At 41.6% G+C, this 8,175-nt stretch overlaps 1 long non-coding RNA gene and 1 pseudogene across 1 annotated transcript; both read left to right on the top strand.

Moving 5' to 3' along the window:
* The first annotated feature begins 370 nt into the window (after positions 1–370).
* LOC119915240 lies at positions 371–3,221 on the top strand. The gene is made up of 2 exons (XR_005446925.1): positions 371–431; positions 2,621–3,221. It is a non-coding gene; the product is annotated as an uncharacterized LOC119915240 (long non-coding RNA).
* Positions 3,222–4,098: 877 nt separating this feature from the next.
* Positions 4,099–8,020, top strand: LOC119915241 (annotated as a pseudogene).
* Positions 8,021–8,175: the final 155 nt, after the last annotated feature.

Raw genomic sequence — 8,175 nt, 5'->3', positions numbered from 1 at the left:
TGTCATTTTTTTCTCAACTGGCAAAAAGCTGTTCAGAGCCCCACGTTTTGAGAAACCGGAGAGCTCCGCCCATCACGAGCATCATGGCCCCGTAGATGAAGAGACATCATCCGTGTCAGAACCAACCTGTCGGATCAAACCTTCTGTTCAAAGTCTGCACAGAGGTATTACTGATTATTAGTGTTGCACGTATGAACAATTGTGAAGTGTGACTTTTTCTATTACAGACCTCATTGTTCACAAGACTTGTGCTCTGAATCCTGCAGTGGCGATGCTGCGTAAGCACCTTTCTTCTCTGGAGGAGCTACGTATGGACGAGGAGGTGGCCACCTACACCTCAGTGTCTGCCCTGGCTGCTCCCAGGTTTCTCCCCCCTTCTGCCCCGCTGTGGAAACCCCCTGGCCTCCATTCTGCACATGGAAGAGTCCTGTGTGAGTACACCACACCACAGACAGTGTACATGTACAGAAAAGCAGTATTAATGGTGCTCTGTGTATGTTAAATAACTGCCAGAATATTTTTTTAAAGTCAATAAAGTATATGAAAGGATGGAGTGTGGTTAACGCTTGGTTGAGCGCTCGCCCCTGTACAAGGCTGAGTCCTTACTAAAGCGGGCCGAGTTTGAGTCCAGCCTGCGACTTTTCGCTGTGTGACGCCCCTATCTCTGGACAACAGTAGGAAACAGGGAGCTGTTTCCTACTGTTCTCCACTGTCCTGTCTCTTTTAAAATAAAGGCAAAAATGCCCCAAAATATATTTTAAAGAAAAAGAAAAAAGTATACGAAAGGACACATGACCAGCATAAGTTAAATTTTCTGACCAACTGACAAAATAATACATGTCAATGCGATATAACAATGTTATTAAACAGCATATATGTTATAAAAAACAATACCAAACGAAATACAAAACAATGAACAAAACTACGATTCTACAGCCATGATGTAGGCTATGTATAAATAAAACTGACTTGACAATGTAACGTAGGACTTGGGCACATGCTGCAGCATTTGAACTAAATGCTAACATCAGCATGCTCACAGTGACAATGCTAACATGCTGATGTTTATCAGATATAAAGTTTACCATGTTCCCTATCCCAGTTAAGCATGTTAGCATGCTAACATTTTGTAATTGGCACTAAACACAAAGCACAGCGGAGGCTGATGGGAAGTATTGGAGAAATTTTGACCTGATGTCAAATTCCAAACTACCTTACTATCTTAGTTATACTGAATCAGCAGGGTCTCTCCCAGGCAGAAAATTCAAGACAGACAGGTTTCCAGATGTGCTGTCCAAGCTGTTTTGAAGAAGTACAAAGAATGGGCAACGTGAGGACCATAGAGGTGTCACAGTGGTCGGCCAAGGAAACTTACTGAAGCAGATGAAAGACGCATCATGCTTACTTCCCTTTGCGATTGGGAGACGTTCAGCAGTGCCATCAGCTCCGAGCTGCTGTAAATGGTTAGAACCTGGTATACCTATCTACTGTCCAGAAAAGTCCAGTCAGAAGTGGTCTTCTTGCGGCCAAAAAGCAAAACCTCCGACATGGAAACGAGGGAAAGCAACTCTACGCATGAAAACACAGGACCTGCGGAGCAGAAAAATGGTAGCAGGTGCTCAGGACTGATAACTCAAAAATTTTAATATTTGGCTGCAGCAGAAGGCAGTTTGTTCGTTGAAGGGCTGGAGAGCAGTACAAGAATGAGTGTCTGCAGGCAACAGTGAAGCATGGTGGAGGTTCCTTGCAAGCTTGGGGCTGCTCTTCTACAAACGGAGTTGGGGATTTGGTTAGAATTAATTGTCTCTTCAATGCTGAGAAGTACAGGCAGACACTTATTCATCATGCAATACCATCAGGGAGGCATCTGATAGTGTCGCTAGAAGAATTGATGGTTTTGTTTTTTTTTTAAGGCAAAGGGTGGTCACACCAAATTTGATTTAGATTTTTCTTCTGTTCACTCACTTTGCATTTGAATTAATTAATTAAATATTAACATGTCTATTTTTGAAATCATTCTTACGTTACAGCATTGTTCTTTAATAAATCAGTCATGGTACTTGGATGGTAGTTGTTGAGATAACTTGCTCCTAAAATGTTGAATGGACAGACTTTCTGACTGGCATTGCCATTCCTTCAACTACCGAAGGAACGAACAAACAAACAGATGTGGTGGTGATGAATAACGGCCTGCATTATCACAGCACTGCAGGTGTTGAACAAAAATCATGATAAATTGTTTAAAGGAATACTTTTTTTGGTAATGCACATATTCTCAACTACTAATTGTTTTTACACTTCTTTAGTACAGATTAGTGAGTTTTAGTGTTTCTTTTGTTTTTACTTTGGCTTCTGGACCAATCTACATATTTACTGTAGAGACAAGTGAATGGTATCAATCTCCTAATCTAACTCCCAGCAAGAAAGCAAATAAGCTTATTCCTTTATAAAATGAACCAGTCTTTTCATTCACAACACAGGTTATATTTAGTTATTACATTTAGTTTGACAGTGACGTCCAACACCGCACATAGCGCTTTAAAACTGAAAAATCATGGAATATTTTCTGTCACACATATGAAAGCTAATATAAATATTTATCTTTTTTTTGTTTTTCCAGAGATTTGTTCCAATTGGCTGCGAGCTCTCATCTGGCCACAGCTCTCCACTGCAGGAGAGATAACCTGCACTACAAGTACAGTATTTGTTTTCCTGTGGATAAGCTTGCTCTGGTGTACTGATGAGACTTTTTGTAATGGAACTGATGTTTGTCCCACTGTTGTTGCTGACCTTACAAGTCCAAAGAATGCTGCTAGTATAGTTTCTTTTAGAAACCCATCAATCCCCATGGTCTCATTATTTATGACTACTGTCTGTAGATGCTTTCTAAAGAAAATGGAGGTTATTTGAGTTAAGTAATGCATCTTTTACACTGCACACACTCATGTTTGTGGTTTGTCGTCAATGTAGATGTACGCCTATTAGAAACAATGTTTATGACGAGAATAAAAAGCTAAATGTTGGAAAAATAAATGTTTTATAAAGTCAATGCAGACTCTGGCTGTGATCAGTGTTATAGCTATAGTATACTTATAGATTAGGGCGGCTCGAAGCAATGTTATTTTCATTTTATTTTTAACACATCAGATTCTTCCTGTGTAGATTGATTAATGTTGTTGATGTACAGTGTTTATAATAAATTTATATATGTTACTGTCATACTTTCTGTCAGCTCTTGAAATTATTTAACAGGCATCCCACTGGATTAACACATGCAGTAATGAGGAGCACTAATCACCCTGTGAAAACGGTTTTATAACGTCTTTCAAAAGTCTGAGGAAAGTCTATGAGCTTCACCCATACTAATGACCAACAGTCAGGTTGAAAGAATTCATCAGTTAGTCGATGGACTTAAACATCAGGATTTGCTGCTCTTCTCTTTTATATTATAGTAAATTTATTTTTTTTCACTTTATTTTAGTCTTATGCAATGTTGTCGACACTCACACAAACTCCTCAGCATTAAGATGTGGAAATGATCATCTTTATTGCGTGAAACAAGAAATGCCGTATTGTCTTGCATTCCCTAGATTGCCTCTGGGCCAGATGTAGAGTTCTAGCCTTTTTCTGGAAGGATGCACATGTCAGTCTCATGTTAACTCGTGCAACACAGTGTCCCGTTTTAGAGAGGACAGTATTGGTACTACATACAGCACAGAACGTGTGAAATACACCCTGTTGCTGAATTAGCTCGACTCTGAAAAATTCAAATTTAATTAAGTTTAAGATTTTTATTAATTGACAAACTGAGTTCAGGAGTCTTCATTCTTTTGTTCAGGAAGTGACAAGATTTAACAAAGTGACAATTTTCATTATTTTGTTGCTTTGTATGTATTCATTGGAAATAACTCATATGATATGCGTTCAAACTGTCACATGAGTGTTATGTGCATTGTTTCCCGTGTGTGAATGTCCCCTGCAGGTGGCTGCTGGGCCTGGTGTATATTTAGTGGAGTTGTGTGAGTGAGTGATGGGTGTCAGTGGGAGGGGGCTTGGGCAGGATTACAAACAGTAGCCTATAAAGCCTGTGGCCTTTACTTGTGCCTCCCATTAATTGCAGAGAGTGAAGGAAGAGCAGCTGCGCTCTGTTCTTTCTCCTTTTCTTTTCCCTTCGTCGTGCCCACCAGTTCCTCTAGAAACATGTCCAAGGATCTCCAACCGACCACTGACCCCACAAAGATGGGGCTTGGACGCTCCATTGCCGTGCTGACGTCCGGAGGGGACGCCCAAGGTAAGCAGAGGATGAGGCTCTGCTATTTTATCACGACTTTATTTTGAACTGTTGCGACACAAAGTGAGTCACTACAGAGAGGGTAAAAGCTGTTGGACAGCATCTTCCCTGCTGATGTTTCTGAGCGCTGAATCCCAACCAGCTGTAGAAGTCCTGGCTCCTTGTTACAGAGGCCAATAAAGTATCATGTTAATGCTCTGACTGCATGACACCCTAAGTATGTTCAGGAGCCAAAGACAGAAAGGACAAGCAGCATTTTTTCCAAGATTTCAGAGTGGCACAGTTGAAGGCCAGCTGTCAGAGGCTGATGGCTGTTTGGCTGCATGATAAGAAGAGTACGTCTTGGATTCACAACACCACCAGTGTTTGATGTATGTCCAGCAAGGCTTCAGATGTCCTTACAAATAACAGAAAAATCTCAAACTCTCACAGTTGGTCAAAATAGTGTAGCAGATTAAGATGATAAACTTTACAAATCATTCCGAGAGTTGGTTAAGATGTCATCCTTTGTTAAACCTACAAATTGGCATTAAGCTCCTGTACACAACTTCTCCATCAACTGTATTTGAAGTCCAGCTGGATGATGTCTCATATTCATCTCATATTCCTATGTGATCCTGCTCTCCAAACCTGACTCTAACCCTTTGTGTAGAGGCTTTATCCGCCCAAGTGGCATCTTATTTTGCTTCTTTGGGGCTAATTTTAGTGGCGCTGACCTTTTTCTGGTATGGAGGAGAGAAATGTCCCCCCTCCACAGCTGCTGTCTGGTGAAACAAGAGCTGCAACGTGCCAGTCTGCTACAACAGAAGCTCACACTGTGGCCTTTAGTGTACCGGACATCCAGGAACCAGTTTGTACAAGAAAGTTTTGTCCTTTCCCTGTCCTTTGGCTATTTTAGTCTCATCTGTTGCGAATGTACAGTGCAGGTCACATCACTTAAAGGTTAAGATGGGTCTAGATGTCTTAAGCAGGCAGTGATAAATAGAACCTGAGTATATTGGACCTAAAACAGGTGTCTGAAACTTGATGCCTATAGTGCATGAGGAGCATGGAAACGCCCACTGTATGTAGAAAATTACAGGAAAAAGATAACTCTCACTGGAAAATGGCGGCCTGTCTGATCAGGGCCTCAGTCATCACAAATCATGTCATTTGTGTGTCTCAGGTATGAACGCTGCTGTGAGAGCCACAGTCAGAGTCGGCCTCTACACCGGAGCCAAAGTCTTCTTTGTGCATGAGGTACCATAGAGGCTACAGTACATTGACAAGTAATAATTATTGAAATTAAATACATCACTGAGACTCCTAATCTTAGGAGAGACTTGTACATTATGACATATGAAAGACAGAAAATAGTATTTTGTCGCATTGCAGGGTTAAACCAGCACAATAGGCATATCTGTGTCTGACTGGGTCTTTACCATTACCACCATGTTAACGTGTGCTGCAGGGCTACCAGGGTCTCGTGGATGGAGGAGACCACATTCGCCCCGCCACATGGGAGAGCGTGTCCATGATGCTTCAGCTGGTGAGTGATTTGCAGCCGAGTAGACGCACACAGAAACACAGACTGAAACAATACAAACCACCCACAAGAGCCAAACACTGTTTTTGTAGTAGAAACTAAAATATGCATAAATGTTCAAGTGTGAAAGACTTGTGGTGTTTAATTATGTTACTAAGGGTTCAGTTTTATTGTTGTTTTTTAATTCACATACCTTTACTAGTTTGTAGCCCTGCAAATAGTTTTGGTATATTATTTTTTTGTTTATTTCTTCACTGAGGAATACAGGTTTAACAGACATCATTGAGATCCGACAACATTACCACATTCCTTGACATACTTTTACTGTAACTAAATGTACTAAAGTATTACAAAGGGAAATTCAGAAGCATAATTCCCACACTGCACGTAGGCTATTTTCACTCTCCCCAGTCCCTTCCCTCCACCCAAGTGGGTTTAAGTGAAAAAGTGAATAAAAGGTTGCCATTTAATTCCCAAAGAATTTCTCAGCCTGTCCTTTGTCCAGGTTTTGAGAGATCCACACCTTGAGATGTCTGCTTGTTTATAGTGCTCACAGCTCTAAATATACAGTTAAAAAGTTCAGTAGCAAAAATTTTTCTTTCAATAAAATGTATACTAATAAAAAAAAAACTGAACACACAACTAACAGGGACTGATACTGCTGACATTGACCCTGACAGACATTTGTCGGTCGCAATGCATTGGCCATTTTAAATACATATTGCCATGTAATGCACAAGCCCTACAGTGTCACTTGTACTGTTTTGAGACTTGCGTTTTACATTTTCGACTGAGACTATATTCTACCTTTTCACAAGACGGAAAAACAGTAACAGTGACATTTTGTAGTAGAAGTACAGACTCACAGAACACGTTGATATGGAAACACACACTGTTGTTTTCACACTTTTGAATTCTACTCCACTGTATCTGGGCAGCAGAAGCAGGTGGATATCTAAAAAAATTAATAAATTAATTTTGTTGTTATTTTGGGTGAACTGGTCCTTTAACCTTTAACACACCTACTTGACTTGGAGTCAAGAACTTTCTCCGGCGTCTCACAAGCTCTGAGCTCATGAGAAACTGATTTCTGAGTGACTATGTTAAATGGCTACCTCGGTCCTGTGACTGAAGATGCAATAATACTGCCACGCTCGTAATTCACATTTATTTCTGTCACCTCTGTTGTCTAAATAAAGAGGCCTAGCAGTGGGAAGGAATCACATGCTAAGATTCATGAAGTGTGTGAAATTGAGCACTGGAGTGGGAACGGGCCATGGCAAATTTCTAGGGTATCACTTCTAAAGTGCTGACCGCATTTACTGAAAGCACGATGCACTTTCACTTGATGTGACTTCAAGGCATCTAAATGAGTCTAATACCACAGTGTCATAAAGCTGCCCTGATCCACATCCCTCTAGATTAATATTTAAGGGCTAATATTAATAACTGTTGTGGAAAACATTGCAGAGTTAAATGTCAGTAATCACTGCATTATTACATATTACAAAAACAGCTTCTCCTCTTTACCTGTTAGGGAGGTACGGTCATAGGCAGTGCCCGCTGCAAGGACTTCCGCAGCAGAGAGGGTCGTATGATGGCAGCTCGCAACCTAGAAGGGGGCATCACCAACCTGTGTGTGATCGGAGGCGATGGCGTCTGACTGGAGCCAACCAGTTCAGGACTGAGTGGAGCGGACTGCTGGTTGACCTTGTCCGAGCTGGTAAACGAGACAAACGTAGTGGCTGTGAGATACAGTAAATAATGAAGCCTGAGTGCAATCTGTCAAATCCTTCAGCCTTATCCCTCAGCTGTGGAGTCTCAGTCTGTACTACCTCTTCAGAGCTTCTGTCCGAATCCATCACTAAAAGATGGGATGGAAGATATCACATGTCTAAACGGCTGGCAACAAGTGAGTACACCCTAAGTGAAAATGTCCAATTGGCCCTGCCAGCATTGCTGCAGAGGTGAAGGGGTGGGGGGTCAGCCGGTCAGTGTCAGACCAAACGCCGCATGCTGCATCAAACTGGTCTACATGGTGTGTCCAGAAGGAAGCCTCCTCTAAAGAGATGCACAGAAAGCCCGCAAACCAGTTTGCTGAAGAAAGCAGACTAAGGACATGGATTACTGGAACCATGCTGTGGTCTGATGACACCAAGATAAACTTATTTGGTTCAGATGGGTCAAGTGCGTGTGGCAACCAGGTGAGGAGTACAAAGACAAGTGGTCTTGCCTACAGTCTAGCATGGTGGTGGGAGTGTCATGGTCGGGGCTGCATGAGGATGGTGGGGCGGGGGAGCTATATTTCATTGAGGGAACCATGAATGCCAATATGTACTGTGACATATTGATGCAGAAC

This window comes from Micropterus salmoides, unplaced genomic scaffold (genome assembly GCF_014851395.1).
Source record: "Micropterus salmoides isolate LMB-PRFRI ecotype aquatic unplaced genomic scaffold, ASM1485139v1 Ms_hic_scaffold_2007, whole genome shotgun sequence".
Classification (NCBI taxonomy): domain Eukaryota; kingdom Metazoa; phylum Chordata; class Actinopteri; order Centrarchiformes; family Centrarchidae; genus Micropterus; species Micropterus salmoides.
The sequence above is the reverse complement of the archived record's forward strand: the minus strand, read 5'-3'. Positions and strand labels throughout refer to the sequence as shown.